This window comes from Cyprinodon tularosa, unplaced genomic scaffold (genome assembly GCF_016077235.1).
Source record: "Cyprinodon tularosa strain WSP-4 unplaced genomic scaffold, ASM1607723v1 ctg197, whole genome shotgun sequence".
Taxonomy (NCBI): domain Eukaryota; kingdom Metazoa; phylum Chordata; class Actinopteri; order Cyprinodontiformes; family Cyprinodontidae; genus Cyprinodon; species Cyprinodon tularosa.
The window spans coordinates 2,553,391-2,578,982 of NW_024038720.1; the positions used below are offsets into that span (position 1 = coordinate 2,553,391).

General features: G+C 39.3%; 1 protein-coding gene across 3 annotated transcripts in view; it reads right to left on the reverse strand.

Moving 5' to 3' along the window:
- ankrd11 (ankyrin repeat domain 11) overlaps positions 1–25,592 on the reverse strand; it is a 126,560-nt gene that overhangs the window by 74,673 nt on the left and 26,295 nt on the right. For 2 of the 3 annotated variants that reach the window (XM_038283888.1, XM_038283885.1), the window contains exon 2: positions 17,930–18,030. The exons of the other annotated variant lie outside the window; for it this stretch is intronic. The gene's annotated coding sequence lies outside the window, so the exon portion shown is untranslated. The remainder of the gene's footprint in view (positions 1–17,929; positions 18,031–25,592) is intronic. 3 annotated transcript variants of the gene reach the window in all.

Consider the following 25,592-nt stretch of genomic DNA (forward strand, 5'->3'; position numbering starts at 1 on the left):
AAGAGTGGCTGAATGTAAGCAGACCAGGTGTTTTTTTTCCACTCATCACCATCGCTGTTAATCTGTAACTCCATGCGTGCCCATCTCACAGCTGATGTGAAAAACATGGGGAAACAAATCAAGGCTGTGCTCGCTGTTCAACCGCTCGACATCGGTGTGAACCGGACCCAGCAGGTGCAGCAGAAGCAGCGAGTTTACATGCAAAGTCAATGGTTGACGCGCGTATAGGTGCAGCAAAAGGTCCTGCAGCGCGTTTTGAGCAGCAGCCGCAGCGCCTCGGGAGCGTTAGCATCTGACGCACCGCCAACGCGCTGCTGCTGCTCGAGATGGAAAAATTGAAGTTTTGCTGCTGGACGCGCCGCATCAACCAATCAGAGAAGCTGATCTGGGAGCTGACAGCGAGACAGACACAGCGCTCTGATGACATTAACGCAAATGAAAAAGGCTGGAGATGATGAAAGGCAGGTGTATGTGAGGAGACCAGGTGCTTTTTTCCACGCATCACCATCGCTGCGTGCCCATCTCACAGCCGATGTGAAAAAAAAAGGTGAATCAAATAAACGCTGTGCTCGCCGTTATCCTGGGGGTCTGACAAAGGAACTTCAACCGCTCGACACTCAGTGTGAAGCGGCCGTTCAAAGTAAGGCTGTGAGCGGCGTGGGAGCGATGGATGAAAGACGGAGACCACAGTTTCAGGATAAGTGGAAGGCAGCGCCGGGCAGATTACGCCACAGTTTGCGGATGGATTGTAGATGCTTGGACTAAAGTGTCTGCTGGCTCTGTTGTTCAAGCTTTTGCAAAAGCCGGCATTATTTCTGAGGAGCTGCGCTGCACGGAAAGTGACTCTGACAGCGAAGAAGGGGAAATTGGCATGTCTGATTTAGCGCAGCTGTTTAATTCAGAAACAGAGGAGGATGACTTTGATGGGTTTGATTAATACTTTGTAATAAATACATGAATAAAGCACAAACATACTCAGTTTTGCTCCCGCTCTATTTTTCTACCCGAAAACTTAATGCAACAGCAGCCTCTGGGCGGGTCTCCTCCTCTTCACCGCGGTGGCTGGCAGGTGTTTTTTCATCTAAATAATCTAAATCTTGCAGCTATATTCGCTGTGATCAGTGGGAATAAAGTAGTTTTAATATGTTTTTAAGTGAGAAAGGCCACCTGAAAACTTAATTGCAGTCAGTTCATCCAGATTATCTATTTCTGTCGGAGGCGCTCAGACCCCCACATACCAGCGGTGCACCGACAGCAGAAATCCATTCAACAGCAGCCTCACCGCGGCGGCTGGCAGGTGTTTTTCATCTAAATAATTTTAGCTGCAGGCACCAGGATACCGGCAATAAAAGCAAACATATTCCGTCGGCAGGTTTCAGGATTTTAAGTTAATTTAGGAGTCATCACAGCTCTGTCATCTGCGATATGTCTGTCTCACGGCCAGCTCGCAGGTTTGATTAATACTTTGTAATAAATACATGAATAAAGCACAGTCATACTCAGTTTTGGGCCCGCTGTATTTTTAAAATACGCAGTAGAGGTATTTAAAGGTAGTAGAGGACATGTACCTGTATATAAAAAATGCGCCCTATAGTCCGGTGCGCCTTATGTGTGTGTTAAATACAGAAATGGCACACATAACTGAGACTGCGCCTTTTAGTACGGTGCGGCTTATGGTCGTGAAAATACGGTAGGCTGGCTGATAAATATTTAGCCCCGTTTAGCTAATCGTGTAATGAATGAGCATTTTTTCAACTGAAAACCTGCTAATAAAAACCAAAAGAAAAAAAAAACCAACATGGCATTTTTCTGCTCTAAGCTGCTTCAATAAACACATGCGTTGGTTTTCCCCTGAAACTCTTCTGACGGTGGCTGTCTTACAGACACAGGCCAGAGACAAAGCTTCACACTCATAGACTAGTTTCACTGCCTTGAGAGAAAAACAACACTGTGTTTGCATGAAGGCATGCAAAATACTGTGCTTGTCATTTTCATGAAGTTGGACACAGCTGAAGGAGAGTACATTACTGAGTAGATAAATAAAGATTAGCTACTTTAAAATGTATAAATGGACACTTTGAAAGTGAAACAGACCACAAGACGACGCACAAGAGTGAACCTAGGAAGAATCGAAATGGTTGTGGAATTACATACTATAGCCATGTACTATAAGTTTATAGTGGAATTTAAATTATATATTTTTAATTATATAAATCCAACACCTGTAGAAAATGATAAATAATGAGATAGGCAGAAAAAAAGGACCAAAAACTGAATCTTCCTTTTTTTTTTCTTGCAGGGTTCACAACCAAATGCAAGAAAAACAATTATGTTATCTATATATATCCCTATCTATATGTTTCTATACCTTTAAAGCTGGTTTAATAAACTGCCGGACTCCAAAGCTCAAATTATAATGCATTCTATTTATATATGATTTAGGTGGCTTAATGGAACAGATCATTTAAAGATTTATAAAAGTTTAAGCTTTACTGAAACCGTTTCACATAAAGAAAGAGACTTTAATGTTAACTCAAAAATTAAAATGAAGAAGAAAACTAAAACCTAATACTCACAATGCAGTGGTGGGGGAAAAACTAAAATAACTTAGAAAAAAGATGGCTAAATTAGCACACAGCAGACTGATTTGTCATAATCACTTTATAACCCAGATGTGAAAAATTAAACATTTGCTCACTCAGCAACAATAACTGCTTTGTTCTATATGGAAAAAAAAAAATGCTGATAAAAGTCTGATGTTAAGGGCGTGGAGCTTGTGGGACCGCCGCAGCAGGCAATCACATTTCAGCCAAAGGTCAGAAAAGAGACCAGCCTAGCTCTTCACTAGATTAGCAGAATACAAATGAAACAAAAACTAAGATTTCTTTTTTTTTGTGACCAACAAACAGGTTCTTCTCAGTCTATAAACACAATCATCTCTTATCTTAACCAAAAACCTGTAGAAAAGGTTTCTCTAAATCCATTTTGTCTGCTTTCTTATGCCCTTCTATAACCACTTACATCTCTGAAAAACAAGACCACAGCAGTGAAGGTTAAGCCTGTCACAGTTAACAAACGTGCAATCACACTTTTCTGAAATGGTAATGATTACTTTGCATAATTGTCATATGCCTCCTACATTTTCTATGAACGGTTTGTGTTTAACAGTCTTAATGACACTTTCTGTTCAAATCAAATAGAAAATATCCTTTGTAGGATACCTTATATTTCTCACTAATGATTGTTGTGAAATACAACCCCAACAAATCATGAAGCTGCTATTCTGAATGAGTTATAATTCAAGACTTGAGATAACTCTAGTTAAGAGTCTCTTAGGGTCGGGGAAAACCACAGACATCTGTCCTGCTAACCTTGATTCCATATTCTCGTTTTTTAGGTCGGCAAATGCAGGAGTCAGGGTGATGGCAATGGAGAGCTTTGGAGAAGAATACATCAGACTAGTGGTTGCTTTATTAAACGTCGTAATAATAATGTATGTTCATATATATTGTAAAACTAGTCAGGGCAGGGGGAAAATATAAACACCTGAGTCAGTCTTCTGTCTCTTGTTTATTTCATGCAGCAAGATTTCAAAACTGTCAGGTGATTTTTAAAACCTGAAAGGCCCTACATATGTCCATAAAAAACAAAAAAACAAAAAAAACACCCAGATAGAACAGGTATGGTCCTACAACCACACAGCCAGTACAACTCACCAACAGGTTTAATTTAGGAACACTCAGATCTCAGAAAACCCCTTGAGATCAAACATAAGCAAGTAAGAATGTGATTTTCACAAAGAGAAAACAATACAATCAGGAAAAACATTGGTTAAAGAAGAGGTTCTACCTGTTAAACTGGTCAGTTGTGTTTTTTATCCCCCCAGGAAACACTTTCTGATTGGCTACACATTACATTCAACAGCTTGTATCCTTGTTTGCACTTTGAGAACAAGGCACACGCTAGGATATCAGGCCTAGACTACCCAACATCTAATACAACTCATTCAAGAGCCATAATGATGGCATCTAGGGGCCTCAGCGGGGGAAGATCAGGGACAAATCAGCCTAGTAGTCCTGCCGAAACAGGCTTGACGCAAATGTATAATGAAATTACTAATTTTTGATTTCTTACATAACCACAGCAACAAATAAAGTCCAAAGAATAGAAGATCCCCTGTAACTGACTGTTTTCATCCTCTTTAAGGGCACTTTGACACCAGAGCCGGTTGATCTGCTCTGAACCGATCAGTTTGTTTAGAAGATGTTGGGATGGTCGATATGACACTGTGTGAAAGATCTACCACAGCAGAGAGATTTCAAGACCAGTTACATTCTATGCAAGGCAGCTCTATGGGCCAACTCAAACACATCAGCTTCCTTTAGTTAATTCTTTCTCAGCTAAATTAATGGAAGCTTCTGTTGCAGGTCTGAAATAATCTGAGGGATTACCCTGGTCTAATTTTAGATGTGATAAGCACTATTAATGTTTTAAACTGAAATACAGATCAAAACAATATTCAGTTACTGTGCTATCAAGAACTGAGTTGTTTGTAATGATTTGCCTACTACATCAATAAAAAGAAGATATTCTCCTAAATAAATGCATTAACATCCATTATTCATCCCCCCCCCCCCTTTTTTTGTAGAGTTGAAGATAGACTTTATTTTCATCCTAATTTAATGCCACACACATTTGAATGAAAGTGATAATAACTTACAGCAGGGAATGTAAAACTGAATGCACCGAAATAGACTATGTTAAAAGAAAGTGTTAAATTAGGCCTGAGGATCAGGCCCAATCTTTACTGAAATTGTGCAAAGTAAATATCTCTGGGAATTGGCAGACAATCCATCAAATACTCAGCCTATGCTATGGGCAAACAATATTTACTGATATCTTTACAGAACCAAGTTATCTCACTCATGGTGCAGCTTATTTTCTATTTTAAATGGCCATAATGACAAAACATGCAGGACTCATGCTTGTCCATAAGAATTTGTCTTAGAGCTTACGAGGAATTAACTGATAAATTACTCACAGCTTCAGCCTCCACAATGAGCACTACAATGGTGACATACTGCTGGATTTCACAATAAAGGCTTTGAGTTTAAATTTGATCACACATTCTTGTTTAAAGAGCTACAATAGAGTAATTAATGGCTTACCAGCATGAAATCTAATAACACCAATAAAAAAATGGCATTTTAACTGGAAAATGACCAGACCATGAAACAAGTAGCACTAATGCTAAGTTATGGCATGTTTTTTTTAAAAAGTTTTATTGTACAATAAAACCTCTAACATCAAAATGTAACCAGGGTAGGAATAATGCAGCTTGAGACATTAAAACACAAGCTGCAATGACTCTACAGAGCAGGATATACCAGAAAAGGTAAGACATTCAGAGGAAAACAACAAAGTGCTGCTTTGGCTGAGAGATCACACAGCAGAGAGCACCGGAGGGAGAACGAGTTGGGGAGAGATAGAGTGTATCCTGACACGCCAGCACAGAGGCAGAAACGGGGCCTGTAAGCAAAATTCTGCTTAGGCAAGGCTTCCTTCACTGTCATGGGTTTCTATCCATTTTCTCTTCTGTAGAGTGAGCACACACAAACTCACTTCAGCTCCCTTTGATGTCGTGTGTAGAGAGGCGTGCACGTGGAAAGAAGCTGGGAGAATATGGTGGCATGGGATTGGTTAAGTTCAAACAGGTCCATCTGCTTCATCTGCTCTGCCTAGCTGCTAGCTGCAGCCTGTTGCAAAGATACATGGATACAACTGGTCTCAACACAGCGAAACTAACACAGGTTGATCATAAAAAGTCTTAATGGAAACAGTTAAAGATTTCCAGATCACCTTAAATTAATTTATGGTCTTACTGATGAACCGGGACCCAAATCCAATATCGAGTGACAAAGCACCATTTGGATACAAGGCACACAAATAATGGACATTTGGAAGGACTTTTCCTGCCCCTGATGCCAACATCATCCATACAGAAAATGGCCGATACTCAAGCTTACAGAGTTGCTGAGTAAAAACGCTGACCTATACATTAGAGGTCGTTTGTTGAGTAAGATGCCGATAAATTTGACACCAGTCTAACTGATCCCTGATATGTGCTGCTGATCTTTTTAGGCAGATTTATGAAGCCGATGTTGCTTTTTTTCCCCCTTTGTTTACATTATAAAAATGACAGTGATTATAAAAGTTTTACACCTCAAATCAAACAAAAAAGGGAACATTTATTAACAAATCAAACAAAAGCGTAGGAATGAATAGCAAATGGAAAAAAAACAACAATGCGTACACTCAGGCTTGGGCTGGGAATGATTTTCGGCCCTGGCATTATTCCATTTACACACGCCCAATTTTGAATCAATTAACTTATTTTGAAATATTTACCTATTTTTTTTTTTTTTTTTTTTGCCGTTTGCAGTAAACATGGCACCTCCCCTCCCATTGCCAAAGTGGGACATTAAGCTGTCAGTCGACTCAGGCTGCTGGTTGGCGTATGGCTAGCAGCAAAAGAGGAGTTTTACCCACACTCTATCCATCTGCACTTATTTTACTCATGTTAAAACACATTATAATGTATGTGAGCATTTACACTGCCTCTGAAGCAATTGTGTTAGTACAGCCATCTACCCAAATTTGACCAGAGTCGGTTTCGGTGGTGTACACCCCTAAGTCGATCTACACAGATCACAGCGCCCCAACAGCAACGTGAACGAGTACATCATTTGGATTTTCCCAAACAATTCACTAAAGACAAGAGATTTTCTTGAAATCCTCAATAAACTCAAACATACACACATACTCGCATGTATATGCTGTCTATATATGTCCATTATGACTATGCAGAAATAAAACAAATACACCAAATAAGCCTGTTCTGTAGAGAGTTTACTTCACTATTGTGGAAGAAAACTTGTGAAACTGAGGAAGTTTTATTATTTTGTTTGTGATCTAATATTTATCCCTGGCCTTATTTTAGGATCCAAGCACACGTGTCAGACCCCGCCTGGGCTTGTCCAGTGAATTTGGACTTATTAACCAGTCTTTGAAACAGTCACCATCTAACCAAATGCCAAACGAAACTACATTTGGTAGCAAACCAGTCAAATGCTTGCCTCTGGTTTGCAGATTAGTTACCCAGGTTGGTTTATCTGAACATTTTTGTTGTCTGTGTTACACAAAGATATGCAATAATTACAAATAAAGGGGGAAAAACTATACTGTCTCATCTATTTAAGTTGTTAAGCTTAAAGGAAATGGATGAGCATGTCTCAACCTATCTATTCCCTACATGTAGACACACAGCTGCAGCAAATAAAAGGCAAGGGCATAAGGAACAGGGTGGGGGGACAACAACGTGCACTGCTGCACATCCTCATAAACAAGACTATGCAGTTACTAAAAGGGCAGGTTGTGTGGAGAAGAAACACCTGGACAGGGAAAGGCCCTAACCTGCCAAACTTTCTGTTTCTCTATCATTGAGTTTAAACTAAAAAACAAATTTGCCTGCATGACAGTTTTCCCAAACTGAAAGCAAGAAACTTAGGCTGAATGACTTGTTACAGCCAATGATTTGCCAGTGACTGAATAAAAGAGTGAGAGACACAGAGGGGCGTTCAGACTTACAGTGTGTCAGACAACAAGGTCAGCCCATCCCCAGAGAGGTGTTGGCTTTCTAACAGAGTATAGCTACTTGAAACCAAGGTCACTGCTCTGTGGCTGTGAGAGGGACAGAGGAGAAAGGCCTGCATGAGAAGCCTCTGCTACATGTGTTTTTAAAACTCAATAACAATACAACCAATAGTTATGCTAGTTTCTAATTAAGGTGCCATAGAGGAAATAAACAAACAGAAACATTATGTGTGGCCTGATTTCATGAAACCAGATATCTCTCCAAACTTATTTTTTTTGTGGAAAATTTCAAACACCTCATAACTCAGAAAACCTTATTTTACTCACCTTGCCAATTGTTATATTTCGGTTTATGGAGGTTTTTAGTTACAGCACCAAAGCTTTGCGTTTTTATAAAACTACAAAACTTCTATAAATTGTGAAACATAAATATCACTTAGAGTACAATTGGCAAGTTAAGCGTTTTATCATACCAAACAATATTTATGTTTATGAAAATTCCACAAAATTTTATTTTTATTGGTTATTGCATTTCTTTTGTCTGGTTCCGAGAGACGTTAACAGTGGCAATAATAAACATTCAAAGCAATACTTTATATCTGGAATACACATTTTGGTTCGATTATGATTGGTTCGATTACTACATACAGCTGTGTTTTCATAAACTAAGAGGAAAAGAACCAACACTCATTTAAACATGAAATGATCACGTTTCCATGGCATTATATTACCTCAAGGAGCTAATGTTGAGAGGCTTTTCATTATGTCATACATGCAGTTGTCAAATTCCCAGTGGACTCTGAAACTCATCGAGAGGTGAAAGCATGAATAGGATTTTCTTGTAAACATACAAACATCTGTTTGTTCACTATATCCACAGGGGGAGCTGAATTGGGTGTACAAACACACCCAACTGTGCAGGGAGGGAGGGCTACTTCAATGTTATCTTATCCTCCACCACCTTGGACAAGGGCCTAGCAGCTCTAAAATTAGCCATCACATCTAAACACAGTCTTTGGTGTAGCTGCGACTCTTTGATGGGAACTTGGCTCCCGTCTGATGCAGTAAAAGAACACCCAATCCCATTTCCAAATGCACAGATGTAGCCAAGATTGTATACGAATGCAAGCCAGAGACATGGAGTCCTTGACGATCTTGGTTTGTTACACTTTAGCAGGGAGAGCAAGATTAACTGATTTGCATTTATACAGTGAATCGCCATGATGAAGTGTTACTCTAATTAATTCAGTTCCATTAAAGGGTTCATAGAATGATTATATAGGGTATTTGGTGCTGGTCCTTAAAGTCTCTGAATAGGGTGTGTAACATTGGTTGGGCTGAAAATGTCATATTTGTTGTTCTATGAGCCCTAATGCAAGCCTGGTTAAAAGCCCTAGAATGAAACCACAGGTTTTTCTTCCTTTTATGGTATGCTTATGAATATTTAGGTGAGCTGTGAATTGATTGGTTGGTTTCCAACGAGCGAAGCTGCCAAGCAAAGACGCATAGCAACAAGCACTCACTCATTGAAACATTAAAATTGTTGATATGGTAGGGTGACCAGACAGCCTTCTTTTCCCGGACATGTCCTACTTTTCAAACCTAAAAAAAATATCCGGGGAGAATTTCAAAATCGTCCAGGATTTTGGTCATCTACAGTGCAACCCATACAGTAAACAAACTCAATGAATATCGACTTTTCACGTTTGATCCATTTTCTGTCCAATTCAGTTTTGAGGTGCTTGTTTTTCAGATAAACCCATAAACAGGCTGGAAAATGTGTACAATTTACCTTACAGAGATTTTACTTTGTATTTTCCAAAAATCAAATGTTGCTCTTCATGACTTTCACGACAAGTTTTTCCATAGTTCTGAGCAAGGTAGATCCCTTGGTCAGAAACAAACACACACAACTCCAGACAATCTCATGCAGACTGTTAATTCCCATTCACTTTAACCAATAGCAACTGCTACAACTTTAAATGGTCCAATTACCCCCCAGGTTGGATGCCAAATCAGATCTGGTGTGCTTTGTTTGTTTGCATTGTTGATAAGGTCCAGGAATCGGTGTAAGTTAAAAAATCCTTGATCCTGTTGGTGTGATTTACTATCACACAGAGATTTTTAGACCGAGTCACACACACGCAGTACCAGTGTATTGTTTCAGGGACAGTACTGCCTCAGTATGGTGCTGATCAATGAGAGCTAATTTGTTTTCTCCTCCTTTTGTTCTGCTACTCAAATATCCTGTCCTTACATCATGTCATCCGTTTCCACTGTTGGTAAACTGGGATAGGCAGAGATTCATGCTTGATTCAACTTGGTTCCTCAAGGATCTACAGCCTTGGTTGTTGATTGAGATGAAAACCTACTTGGAGCTGCAACAAATGCTTTGACTTCAAGGAGTTTAAAAAGGGTAAAACTTAAGAAACACTTATAAATTCTACGACTAGGAAAGATTCAAGCTTCGATTACACCAGTGCCCCAATAACGGCGCCAAACTTTCAGATAGAAAGAACCGACTGAGAGCGAGGACAATGGATAAAAGAAGAGTAGAAACAGGGATTCTTTCTCACACTGTCCTACAGACTGTCAACCTTGAGAAATTCAACACAGAATGAACTTGTATCCTGTGTGCCATCATTGGATGTACTGAAATACAAACCCTTGGCAGGCATTAAAGCCAAGTGCTGCATTCCCTTGCTCCCCATTTCACTGGCATTGTATGACCAACAGTAGACCTAAAATTCCCCTGCCTAAGATGTAAGCTCCCTGCCATTCAACTGGCTATTAGCGTATTCCTCCACACTCAGAGCCACAGAGGCTAGGCTGTTCCCTGCAAACAGACTTTTTCTATAAAACATCAGTATGCAGTCTGCCTCTAAGGGAAGGGGGAGGAGCAGCACAAGGGAAGTAAAAAGGGAAGGTTGGGAAAACAAAGCTTCTATGGTCATAGCTCCAGCCAGGCCAGCCCAAGTCGCAGTTGCGGGGGCGACTTATGTAATGTGACTGGCAGGCCCTACTTCCCAGTTCAGATCTGCTGCTCACACTAATCCCTCCTGAGGAACAAGCCCTGCTTTGGAAGAAGGGAAGGAGATAGCAGTGGAGCTGCAAGGAAAAGCAGGAGGGGCAAGATTACAAGAATTTCAGCCTTTCATCTGAACCAAATCTAACTCACTGACATCTACCCTCTGAGCTTTGCTGCTGAAAGATTACAGCTGACACCGTTCCCTACAATTAGCCTGTATGTAAACTGGCTACATATACACATATATACACATATGTATATACACTATATTGCCAAAAGTATTTGCTCACCTGCCTTGACTCACATATGAGCTTAAGTGACATCCCGTTCCTAATCCATAGGGTTCAATATGACGTCGGTCCACCCTTTGCAGCTAGAACAGCTTCAACTCTTCTGGGAAGGCTGTCCACAAGGTTTAGGAGTGTGTTTATGGGAATTTTTGACCATTCTTCCAGAAGCGCATTTGTGAGGTCGCACACTGATGTTGGACGAGAAGGCCTGGCTCTCAGTCTCCGCTCTAATTCATCCCAAAGGTGTTCTATCGGGTTGAGGTCAGGACTCTGTGCAGGCCAGTCAAGTTCATCCACACCAGACTCTGTCATCCATGTCTTTATGGACCTTGCTTTGTGCACTGGTGCACAGTCATGTTGGAAGAGGAAGGGGCCAGCTCCAAACTGTTCCCACAAAGTTGGGAGCATGGAATTGTCCAAAATGTCTTGGTATGCTGAAGCATTCAGAGTTCCTTTCACTGGAACTAAGGGGCCAAGCCCAGCTCCTGAAAAACAACCCCACACCATAATCCCCCCTCCACCAAACTTTACACTTGGCACAATGCAGTCAGACAAGTACCGTTCTCCTGGCAACCGCCAAACCCAGACCCGTCCATCAGATTGCCAGATGGAGAAGCGCGATTCGTCACTCCAGAGAACGCGTCTCCACTGCTCTAGAGTCCAGTGGCGGCGTGCTTTACACCACCGCATCCGACGCTTTGCATTGCACTTGGTGATGTATGGCTTGGATGCAGCTGCTCGACCATGGAAACCCATTCCATGAAGCTCTCTGCGCACTGTTCTTGAGCTAATCTGAAGGCCACATGAAGTTTGGAGGTCTGTAGTGATTGACTCTGCAGAAAGTTGGCGACCTCTTCGCACTATGCGCGTCAGCATCCGCTGACCCCGCTCCGTCAGTTTACGTGGCCTACCACTTCGTGGCTGAGTTGCTGTCGTTCCCAAACACTTCCATTTTCTTATAATACAGCTGACAGTTGACTGTGGAATATTTAGGAGCGAGGAAATTTCACGACTGGATTTGTTGCACAGGTGGCATCCTATCACAGTTCCACGCTGGAATTCACTGAGCTCCTGAGAGCGACCCATTCTTTCACAAATGTTTGTAAAAACAGTCTGCATGCCTAGGTGCTTGAATTTATACACCTGTGGCCATGGAAGTGATTGGAACACCTGATTCCAATAATTTGGATGGGTGAGCAAATACTTTTGGCAATATAGTGTATATATATATATATATATATATATATATATATATATATATATATATATATACATATACACACACACACACACACACATATATATATTATATTATATATATATATATATATACACATATACATATATATACAAATGTATATATAGATATTAGGGATGGGACGATTTATGAAAACCGTCAGAACCGTTCGGTTCGACTGTCTCGGTTCGGTTCGCGTGTGTTTCGTTCGATTCATGCGCTGCTCCTTCTTCTCATAGGCGAAGCGATTACACTCCAGAGCAGAAGGTGGCGGTACTGCGACCAAAGCCAACTACCAGTAGTAAACAAGAAGAAGAAGAAGCGAAGCAGCTTAGCCGGGTGTAGCAGGGAAAAAAATCAGTTGTTGTGGAGAATTGTGTTGGAATGGCTAGAGGGAAAGTTCAGGAGTTGGAAGACGCGCCAGCAGCACTTTATAGGTCTGCTGTATGGGAGCGCTTTGCATTTTGAGTGACCTACGATGACGGCGGAAAGAAAGTTGTGGATAAAAGTGCAACAGTGTGCAAGCATTGTGCAACACGTTTTGTTTACGCTAACAGCAACATGACCAACATGTCATGCTAACCCCGAAATCCCTCATACTCTGTCAGCAACCCCCGCTCCGCCCCGCTGCGCTCCAGACCGGCTGCTCAAAGCAAAGCCTACAGCCCCCACTGCGGCTCCCGTTCGCTCCCCTCTGACTCCCTTGGAGATGGTAGAGAGCATGCGCGAGATGATTAAATTCAAAGCAGCAAAACATACGGAAATGATCCAGGGTTTCCGCCGATCATTTAAAATAATTACAATCCATTATTTTTTGGGGGATTTTTTCATTAATTCCATAAATTTTTATGGGATTTCGGTGTAACAATCAACATGTATCGAACCGAACACCATGACCAGAAACCGTGAATCGAACCGAACCGTGGATTTTGCGAACCGTTCCACCCCTAATAGATATATATACAAATCAAATTAATATCTGGATTAAATAAAGAAACGAACAATGCCAAGGCTGCACCTTTTATAACGACATAAGTAATGTGAATAAAATGGCCGATCAGAGTAGAAATGTCATGTAAACTAGCCAGTAGGAATAGTCTGATAGCATCTAGCCACGCAGAGGAGAAACAAGTCCCTTTAAAGCGGGGTGCACAGCCTGCCTCATTCAAAAACAACCTGAGCCTGACAAGCCTTCTAGGCTGATCGGATTGTCAATGAGCATAAACAAACCCTCTCAGTTCAATTACAATTGTATTCGATTTAAAATATTTTGACTGGTGTGTTTATACAAGACATTTTAACCCCAATTAGCCACTTATTCTGATTACTAAGTTCATGTAGCTAACATAATATGGAAGGAGGGTTAGAGAAAGAGATTTTCTGTGCCGGACATGAATTACAGCATGACAGTACAAGACAGTGATGACTTCCGAACGCTATCTATTAGCCATGTTTGCTTTGGTTTTTTGTTCTGGAGTATGGCTTCACTTTTAGAAATGGCAAACACATTACACCTGCTGTAGTATTTGAGACCAGAACTGTTTGAATACAAGAGTTCACAATTTGACAGCCTCAGATCTAGGGCTCAAAACCCTGCATTCAGCACAGTTAGCACACCTTGCTTCATCTATTCAGCAACATGGGAGAACATTTTCTATTTGAAACAGTGACGATAAAATGGAAGCAGCCACATCATCAGTTTCTCTGCTTCAGGTAAGTAAGCCGACTGTTAAAGTACAGTCCTGAAAATAGGTACCAACACCGATTTCCTGCTACTTAACATTGGTACCGTTCTATCAGTTCTAATGTGAATGGTATCAGTCCCTATGTGCACACTACTTGACACAGGCAGAAAAGACTATTGCCTCACATCAATGATTTCCAATGCTATTATGCTGATGAGTGCATTTATACTGATATGCATATGACTTTGTTTGGCAAACAAAGCTGCATATACAGGAACCTTTAAATCACTTCACCATCATCATTCAATCAAGTTACACAAACATTTTAAATTGGACGTTTGGCAATGACCTAACTGTATTTATGGGAATAAGTGCAGGTTTAGAGAGAATTAAGTGTATTGGGCCGCACTGATTTCTGATACCACCAGATTGGATTTCTCCAGCCAACGTGTTTTTGATGCTAATGATTCAGAGGACACACGCTTGACATACGCCTACAACTGGGCCAGTAGTAGCTTCTTTAGTCCTCTACTTCCAATTACTGCTTCGTTTGCTTGTTGCATGGAAGGACCTTTGGTCATGAACCAATAAAGAGGCTCAAGTTCTTTAACTCTGTGTGCTAACAGAGTTCAAGATGGCATCACAGAAGCAGGGTAAAAAAAAAAAAAAAACTTAGCAGCATATGCAACCGCACATTTCACACATACTTGCAGTCTGTTGGCCATTTGTTTTGGGTTTTTTTAATGATAACAAAACTTTTATCATTATTCTCTCTCTCTCTCTCTCTATATATATATATATATATATATATATATATACATTATATATATATGTATATATGTATGTATATATATACATACATATATACATATATATATATACATACATATATACATACATATATAAATACATATATACTAGTGCTGTCAAAATTATCGCGTTATTAACGCGTTAACGCGAGGCCATTTTAACGGCGATAATTTTTTTAACGTGAGATTAACGCTATGTGGTTTTATGATACAATTTTCCAAGTACATCCCGCTGCAGCCTGCGGGAAGGCGGGGCTATTTTCCCCCAGTCTATGCATTTCTCATAGGCTTCGAGAACGGAGCTCCTCAAGGAAAAAAGACGCTGATACACTGGGTGACGCTAGTGCCTTTTCTTTAAGCCCCACCACCAACAAACAAGTTGAGTGTCTGGTAACTAGTAGCAACCTGAAATACGCTGAGAAAACAGATTACTGAGGTGAAATGGAATCTGCTACGGCACTCTTGTCGGTATCGTGTGTGTGTGTGTGTGTGTGGGTGGGTGTGTCTGTGTGTGGGTGAGTGGGTGTGTGTGTGTTCTCATTTTTGTTAAGAGGCTGAAAAGTAACTTTCTAGAGCATAGACTACCTTCATCTAGTGATGTTGGTCTATTGATTTTGATGTATTGATTGAAAATTGTTCATTATTATCTTGGTTAATTAACATCTAATGTTAACTGTACTACATTTTATAGCAGTAGGGTAAAATGCTTGTCTTTGTTCAAAAGACTGTATTAACTGTAAAGACTGTCTTTTACATCAGTCTGTTTTCAGGGCCTTTTTTTTGGCTACATATTTGTTATTTTTTGCTACATGCCTCCCCATCTTCTTGCCATATGTTTCTATGGCATAAATCAGTATCTGTGACCTGTTTTCATTTTAAAAAAAGAACATTGGCACAAACCTAGCCTGTATGTATTTTTTTGTATGTCATCGAGAGTATTTAAATGATTTTCAATCAGGAAAAAAAATGTGCGATTAAAATGCGATTAATCGCGAGTTAACTCAGGCATTGATGCGATTAATCGCGATTAAAAAATTTAATCGATTGACAGCACTAATATATACATATATATATATATATATACATAGAGAAGAGTATTGGCACAGACTGGCTAAAAAAACAAAAACAGAGACCAGCCATCACTTGGTTCTGCAACCCATGAGACCAGGTTGAGGATTTAAAGCAGTTAAAAATAAAGCTCTGATTCTGATTTACTGAGCAGCCTGCCTTGAAAGCATGTGACTGGAATCACATGAGGGATGGAAGGAGAAGAGGGGCAGAAGCTGAGTGAGACTGAGTGTGTGAGTGAGCGGGTTTAACCAGCCCCCGGATGAACATGTGTACACCCAGCTTATATCCAACTTCTTGCACTATAATAAGCTTTGTGTTTAGTTTCCACTGACATAAATAAGTTATAAAGAGCATTCAAATCTAAACTAAAAACATCCCTCACTGCTGCTGCTCAGCCAGATGGAGGGAGACTAATAGATAGAGGGGGAATAGAGGCTCAGTTATAGTTACGCTCCAAGGTGTGACACAGGGCTCCCCTGAAAGGGTGCAAGCCTCATCGAGAGCTGTAGGGAGTTCTTCTAGATGCTGACATTGGCGCAGTAATCTTCCAAGACACAGGGGGCAGTACACTGCATAACCAGTGGAAATGTGGTAAAAAAAAAAGAAAAAAAGAAAAAAAGAAAAAAAAAAAAAACACTTCACGCAAACACACACCAAAACTGGCTTTGTGTCATATGGACATTATCATTGGCTTTGTGTCATATGGACATTATCATTGGCTTTGTGTCATATGGACATTATCATTTCTTATCAACGTAAGTCAGTTTCTTGCTGAATTTTTTTTTTTTTACTTTAAATGGACCAGATATTTTTCCCACTAGGGTGGGCGTTTTGCAACAATTTTACAACCGATATTCGGCCGTCCAACAAATGGCGATGGACGATATACATTTGCAGATGACTCTGTGGGCAAAGTTATACTGTTAACCACCTACACAGAACGCTAAAACCCAACAAGATGCATTTTTAGTCAAAAATGTCAAAGTTTGTTCGAGTGGGAACAGTTTTCTCTTTCCCAGTTGTCCTGACTATGTTGTGAGACATTAAACGTTTTTTTTTATCTTTTTTTATATGTTTATCTGAATGCGCACAATGGAACAAACTGAAAACTGAGGCATAGATTTATTTATTTTTCCCCAATGGAAAGCGCACAGCTTCCCTGGAGTAGAGAATTTTTTCCTTTTTTGTCATTTAATTTTATGTGTAATTGTCGTGTTAAGAAGATAGTTATACGGGGAAAAAAAGGGAAGAGTCAAAGCAGCTGCTGGTGTCACTAGCATAATTAAATCCCAGCTACATATTACTATAAAAACAAATCTCAAATAATTTATTTTTAATTAGAACATTATCTCACTGAGGCCTCTATGTGCATTTCCATTTTACACTTATTTCCCTTCTAAAAGTATGTTGTCAATACTAGTCAAGCTGTGGTAATATTAAGTGTAAAACCAACTGCTTCAGCTATGCAGATTTAATCTAAGTTAAACCCAAGAAACATACGTAAGGTTTTATATGCTAAACAAAATTTTAAAAAGGAACAGCAAGCCCTATTTCTGTATGTGTACTGTATGTGTGACACAGACTGGGGGATTTGCAGGACCTTTGTTGGACACATGCTAGTTCTGCACTACTGAGGCTGTGACCTACTTTTTATAGTCTATGAAACAGACGGGCACACACGGCCTATGACAAAGGGACAGGAAAGCAGAGGTTAGGCACGCACTAAGCCTCATTCTTAATGCATGCATTCCAGTGGATAGAGCTCAATACTACTGTGCTTTCAGCCTGCCTGCCTGCTGGTACAGGCATCTCATGCAATTACAAACTCTTGCATGTTTAACAATACGGAGTAAGGCAGATACTCTTACTGAGAGCAAACTGGTGCTGAATGTTTTTGCACAAAACAGACACCATAATTTCACTGACAAAAAACATATTTTACCTGAAAAATGTTCGATTAAGGGCTATATTTGTAAGGAAATAAAATAAATAAATTAAAAGCATTTAAAGGAACACACTCAATATTGCATGCCCATACACACATGCTATATGATACCGAATAACCCAGCTTCTCAATTAATAGAACAAGCTTTAAGAATGTCTCAGCACAAATAGCCAAAGCATGAAAGTTATCTAAAATATATTTTTGAACCTACCGATTCCATGGCTGTGCGAGAATGTCAGTGGGCTAAAATCCAAATAGAGGAAAAAAAAAAAAGAAAAAAAAAACACCTGCTGCAGCAGCGTCCACAGAATCCTGAAAAACAAGATGGAAAAAAAAACAGCATTAACTTCAGACACAACACAGACTGTCACACATTCGTAGCCATAGATGTGTCCCTGTGTGTGGAAGCAAAAGATCACGTTTCACCTTCCAGGATCAGTACTCCCACACACATTAGGCACACTGAAAATGACCAAAAAACATCAATGTGCTGCTGAGCTATACAGGTATGCAAGATCACTACCTCGGTCTTGTCCTTTTGTAAATCATACAGACAGCGAAACCAAAAGGAATTTGAATTCTAAGGTGCACCCCATTATAGTATTTTTTATTATTATACATATAAACAACTTATACATTTCAGGACGGCCTTTACATGTGACCTTTGAAGTTGATGACAGACTTAATCGAAACATGTATTTCTTTAGGAAAACATGTTTTACATATTTGATCATGCATACAATTGAGACAAGGCAAAGTACGATGAAAAAGCTTTTTCTGACTTGAATAAGGCAGGTGGTATATGTAAGGTAATCCTATCATTTCAGGGAACCAGATAAGGGCCCAAGGCAATACAGCAAGGTTTGATTGCAGAATGATAAGCAACCGAGTGAAGAGATGCAACTGCACCTGTTTTATTTTAATCTGTAAAATTTGCTAACTCACTCAAGTTTCCCCAAATTGTTTTACCGTAGATATTTTATCGTGATATATTTTGTTCTTGCGTTAATAAGGGCTCTAAAAACAGAAAAATTATAGAATTATAGAAATTCATGATGGGCTATCCAATATCTCTGTGACTCAAGAGAGATGTCCGTCTAGGAGATGTTAGGAAGGTCAATATTTTAAGGCTGATGAAATTGTGTGTGCATCAAGATCCCTTTCATGAACTTAATTAGCCAAGCGCTGCGGTTGGATTTTCAAAGTTGATAGTAAATCTAAACTCCATTAAAGCTATTGGATGTTGAGGGGAATACATCTATGGCACAGACTTACGCTGAGTACTATACTAACATTGTAAACAATAAAGATACCACAATTCACCAACTTTTGAAACAGGCCTTTTGTAGCCAAGCCCAAAGGATGTTCATTTAAAGTAAATTGCTTCAATCGCAAATGCAAAAATGTGGCGAAATTCTATCCAATTTATAGCTGGACATGAAAAACGGTCACTTGCAGAATTTGTACAGCCAAAAGAAAAAACTTTTTTTTTCAAAATGCGAGAACTGGTTCAGAAAGTAGAAGAATCTAGACATAAATGCACAGGACGTTTCATTAAATGTTAATTTAAACATCAAAGCCAAGTAATGCTAATAAATGCCCGGCAGCCTTTGACTGAAGAAAAACATAAAAATATGAGATTCTGTCTCCTTATTAATGTATGTAACAGCTGGACTGTTGGGGACTACGTGTTGAATTGCAAAAAAGGAATTGGAGCATTATTCTCAAGATTCTTCCAGATTTTAACTTCTCCTGCAGATCTGATTCTCTCAAAACTGGATAGGTCTTCCTGCACCACATATAAAAGAGATTATCCAGCCTAAAGATAAAAACCTTGATGTGCTAATAAATAAAACACTAACAGGAGTTTTCAATCACCAAACTGTTCCAGGAGTCAAAGTTAGGCTTAGTAGGAGAACATGGGACATAGATGGCTTAGCATCATGTAGTCTTTTTTGGGTCAAGACTGGGATGTTGTGCCAGATTTATTCAAATGTTATGTTCGTTGTGAATGTAATCCGTCTAATCGTATATTATTATTATTGTTATAACTACAGCTGAAACAATTAATCAGCTCAATAATTAAAATAATCGTCAACTAATTTAGTAGTTAATTCAATGTTAACTGGAATATAGAGAATCTTAAATTTGCCTTTAGCTGATAGAGCAACCCACAAAATTACCAATCCTATACTGGATTCTATGCCATATTATATACCCTATATATACATATGTTTTGGAGTTATAAACTAAAACAAATTCATTTCTAAGTCAGAAAGTTGTCAGTAGCCATAGCTTGTTATTTCTTAAAGCAACAATATGTAACTTTTAGCCACTAAGGTCACTAAATCTGTATCTTCCAGGTTTAGCTCCCCTAAAGGCCACAGTTGCAAAAAATAAACAGTTTGTGTTGTAGAATCTGACAGCAGACCACTTTAGAGAAGTGGATTGAGAATTCATGGAGTAACTTGTAAAGACACGGCCACAGATTGAGGTCTACATCAGAAAATCAAATATGTCTGACCAGGTAAGTGTCTTATCTGTTTTGTTGCCCAACAACAACTTTCAGCTTAAAAAGCTCTCGGTGTCAAAGAACTACTTACCCCTAAAATACCTTTTCTGACATTAGCTCTGTTTCAGTCTCTCACCAGACCTAAATGCTATCGAACATTAATTATGAAGATGATAAAAACAAAAACTGAAAATGTATTGAAAAGTGATGAAACGGACTATGCTTCATCCTCCTGATCTAAAATGGGTTGTTAGTGTAGTGTGAGCTAGGATGCTGTTGTCAATCAGCTGACACCGTTTTCAACCCTCACCCCTTCACAACCCACGGCTCTTTAGCATGCCTTTTTTAAAAAGGATTTTCAAATATATGTCTGCGGATGTGTGGCTCTGAAGTAACGCAAGTTGTAATTTAAGGGGAGGTCAGACTGCCTGGAAGAGGCTCTCAGGGTAACGAGGCTCATTTAGTGATGGATCAAACCCTCTCAAGCAACATGGAATTTTTGAGAGGATCAGCCGCTAATGAGCATCCTTACACACTGAGTGTTGTATATTAACCTGAAAAATAATCTTAATCATAAATTGAGCAAACACTTGGGTCAAAAGTTACAGTTTTTCTTTAAGGCCTCAGCTATGTACCATCAATAGAGCTGCATTAAATGATGAATTAAAGTCGTCACAACATCAGCGCGTTTTATAACCTCAGCAAAGGACTGACTGCGTCTAAATATTTGAAAGCTTGGACAACTTCCCCTCAAAGTAATACACTTGACCATCTGCATGGCTTTTGACATCCTTAATACTGAAACATGACAGGTTCCAAATCAGCGTGTCCTCAGGACCGACTGTCCGGCATGTCTTGGGTATTTCCCTGCCTTCACACACCTGACTTAAATAACAGTGATTAACAAGCCTCTGCAGCCCTTGGTGGCTTCTGAGTAGGTAATGTAATCCTTTAATGCAGGTGTGCTGGAGCATAGACAAAATGTGTAAAATGTAGCCTAGTAAACTAGCCCCACCCGCCAGAGGCTAAAATCATTTATGCCTGCGAGTGGTCTAGCCTCGATCAATGCCCCAGGCCCTAGAACTGGCGGGTCAACAACAACGCAGAGATGTGTTTTAAATGTCTGGATGCAAAGCGGGCAGGGTTTTCAGGGCGTGATGACAAAGCTGTGCGACGCTGGAGAAAGCACAAAAAGGAAGATGACAACTATTGAAGAGTTCTCTTTTGACTCAGGCTTGGAATCAGATTTGGAAGGATTAGACTTGGGATTTTTGTTGAAACGTGAGCAGGAAGAGGCTCTACGGTCGTTCATTGTTTAGAAGGACGTATTCGCTGTTTACTCGACAGGCTGTTTGTTTACACTCCCCCACCAGCTTTCTGTCGTGCTTCTACGTCACAGTCGCTCTCATTGGTCAGAGCGTTGGCCAATAGGCACAGACATGGTTTGAAAAACAATGGGTTGTTCTCATTAACAATCTTCCAATGTCTCATTCATCGGGGCCAGACTAAATTACACATTTAATCTCACATTTAGTCTGGTTTATCAGGTTAATCTAAAATGTATAGAACTGAGTTTGGAAAACCCTGATTTAAATGGCCGAGTTTAGAAAGAGATGAAACTGTAGGTCTATCAGAGGCAATACTTTCACTGGGATATTCCATAATATTATCTGAATGTTCTGTTTTCCTCATAAAGCTTAGAATACAACCAGAAAGCACTGCCTCCCTTGCCTGTCAATGACTGGACCTGGTTTCTGCTGTGAAAATAAGAGGTGCAGAAAAAAGGTCTCAGATATTTACTCAGGCTCTTTAAAAAGTTACCACAGTGAAAAACCACCTTATGTCATGCAGAACTAGAAAACCAATCTACTCACACCAAATCTAGTCTCTGCATTTAACTGTAGTGTAACCAAGAATAAAAATAAACGTTATACTAATAATATACTTGCGTAAACACATTTACAAACCACCATAAAATGATATCATGATATCCAAACAGCCTTTAACACCAAATAAAGAAATTCTTTTCAACTTAAATGACAATAATTATTCTCAGGGTCTTTCTCCTATTTTGAGGAGTGCAAGTTTTATATTGAACATTCATAAACTGTTTGAAAAATTAAATGAAGCAATGTGGTAAATCTAAAATTGCTTACAATATCTCCGGTAAATACATCAGCACTAGGAAGGGCTGCGTAGAAAATCAATATCAATATATATCACAATACATACACGTTCAATACCAATTTCACTGAATCGCATTTTATTCTCACGTCATAAGTGATTAAGCACTAAACTGTGATTGATTGTACAATGTTCACGCTTCTAATTTAATGTCAAAATATTAGGAATTCCACACAACAGTGTGCCATTAAATACTCTTCAAATAGTAAAGTAGGGTTGAAAAAAATCACAAAGTGTAGGAACTACATAAGGAGGAAAGGAGAATGATTTAGTTGAACATTAAATTAGCTTCAGTGGTAATAAAATGCTTTCATACCGAATTGTGGCCCAAGAACCAAAACTGCTGAACTCAGAACTTCAGAGCTAAAAGAGAGTCTACAACTTGAAATTATACCGGTAAAAAAAATAAACTGTAAAAATTCAATTTTGATCATTCTTATTGAAGCATCATATCTGTCACATTTAAGTATCTCTTATAATGTAAGGTCCCAACATAAAAAAAAAAGAAACTGTGAACTAAGCGGCCCTTCCCCCTAATGCCCTCCTCTACTAAACAACAAGAGCAAGGCCTTAATCAGGATTTAGGCAGGAGGACATGTGAGGATATTTAACAGAGGCCCAGTGTTGGGCTGACATTCCAATAATTATGGGTAACACCCTCCCACCACCACCACCACCATCATCTCAGTCTGAACCCACATTTGTTTCATCAGAGGGATTTAAGACCACTGGCAAGTAGCATCTAGTTGTCAGCTTTAGAACAGGAAGGGTGGCAGGTGGGACTGAAACAGGATTAAGGCCAGACCTCTTTGGGATGGCTTTGAGTAGTAATGAGGATGATTGTAAGATGCATGTTCGTGTATGTACTGAAGCTGATCCTCGGGGGTTTTCCCCAGTAGGAAGGACAAGACTGGTGGAAGGAAATAATTCAGGTAAAGACACAATACTACCTTTCAATATGGATTTGGAACAGAGACCACAAACAATTTATCAGGATGAGTAAACAAATAACAGATCACTTAGGTGAGCATGACCAGTGATGAAAAAGACACTGGAAAAAAATAGCCAAAATCTAAAAGAAAAGTCAACTGCAGCGATAAGTCTGTTGAAATAACAATTTTCCGTAATTTTGAGAGAAATATGTCCAATACTATTCAACTGAAAACAAAAGCAAATTGGTCTGGTGGAAGATTTTGCAAATATAAAAGTTTGCATGTATCTGGATGCAAACAGATTACTGCAACCTTTGCAAACCTTTAAATGAATACAGCAGAAGCTGTTAAAATAAACACACCTGACCACAAACATATTTGATGTGATGGCAGGAGTGCCTTGCAGAGCACCAGACATCTAAATGAACACACCATTCAGAACTGTCCAAAGATGTGCAGAGATTAGCATTACCACCCAAACAAGACTGTTAACGCTATACAATAATAATGTAATGGTGTGTTGCCTAACTAAGCAGTTCAAATAGAAATAAAAGCTTCAAAAGGACTTTCTTGATTAGTGGCTCAGAGAGAATAACAAGACTTCTACCAGCCTCAGACAAAATCTGAGGTTGCTATCGAGTGTTTGGGGTCCAATACACTAAGCTCTAGGATTGAGGGGAAAAAAAGGTTCACTTAGATTTAGTCCTTTAAAAAAAATAAAGTTTTTTTTTTTAGATTTTAAAATATTTTGGAATAGGTTTAAGGCATTATCACCCACCCGTATAGCAGAGAGATGGGTATTATTATTTGGAGAAAATGATTAAGGTCTAGAAAATTATCAAAATTCTAAATTAAATCACAGTTGTGACATCATTGTTACAGATAGAACTGATTAGGAGCTTGAAAACAACTCTGAGGGAGCTGCAGGAATTTCTGGTTAGTACAGATCAACCTTTGAATGAGACGATTGTCTGTCAATTGTCTTACATCTCTGGGGGTTTATAAATACAAACCTTTCTCTCGCAAAGGAAAAAAATAAATCCAAGCCTTTTTAAAACATGAAACCAAACCGCACCCTTTGACCACAATTATAAAACATAACCTCAAATTAAAAAAGTCCAATATCAAAAATAAGCTATTGAAGTATCGTGATCTGACGCAACTTTTCTTTAAAACAAACAGCACCTTTCATCAAAGTGAACGAAACCAAACGGTTCCAAATGCCAGTCAGTTGGTGGTCAAACTTTAACTTGCAAGATTAATTGTCACGAGATTCCCGAAAATAGTTCTTGCCATAAGCCAACAGCTTCATTAGCCTCAATAGAGAGTAAACATGTCCTCACAGTCTAATAGAGTTGGAAACCTTCTGCTGCCCAACAGAGGTATCCCATTCGCTCAACAAGTCAGGATGCAACATGCCAACCGACTCCTGAAGAACACTGAATGCTAAAAATGAAAGCTAAAGGCTATTCAGTAAAGTAATAGTTGAGGGTGTGCCAGCCAGTACATCCAGGTCGTTTTAGCTTTCTTATTTTTCCCCTCTAAGAGATTTTAGGGATTTAGGGATTCTAAGAGATTCATGTTTTCTTTGTGTTTGTATTATACAAATTCTTAACCTTTAAACAATTCTTTAAAAAAAAAAGTCTTAATTTCAACTTCAGCGAACCTCAGGGGCTGCAGGAAGACACTATAGAGAAACATTCCATGGCATGTGAACAGGAAAAGAACATATAGGACGTATCCTGCTGCAGACAGGAACCAAGATGCTATGGATAACACAGACTAGCCAAGGACCAAAAATAAACAGCTAGAGCCAGAGGAAAATAATCTTCATAAAAGGCCCCAGTTAGTAAAAAACACATGCACTAATTTCCCAAGCTTTGATTTGGGAAAAAGTTGTAGGGACGTCCTGATCTATTATTAATTTAATTCAATATACACTTACAAAGTTCAAATCTCTTCACAAATACTTTATTGATCCCAAAGGGACATTCAATGCTGTGAAACAGTTTTTTTTTGTTTTTTTTTTCTCCAATGAGTTGTTGTAGATGTTAAAAGCTGCAAACAGGAAGGAAGTCTTGTAACGGAGGAAACGCCTTTGACTGAAGACCCACTGCTCAGGGCTGTCCTCAATGTTCCCCGTTTGATAAAACAACCTCCCTTCTCTCGACACAACTTTTTCTTTACATTACAGTACTGATATTATATCTGTATTGTATATATCAGAGATTCGAGCATGTTTTAGT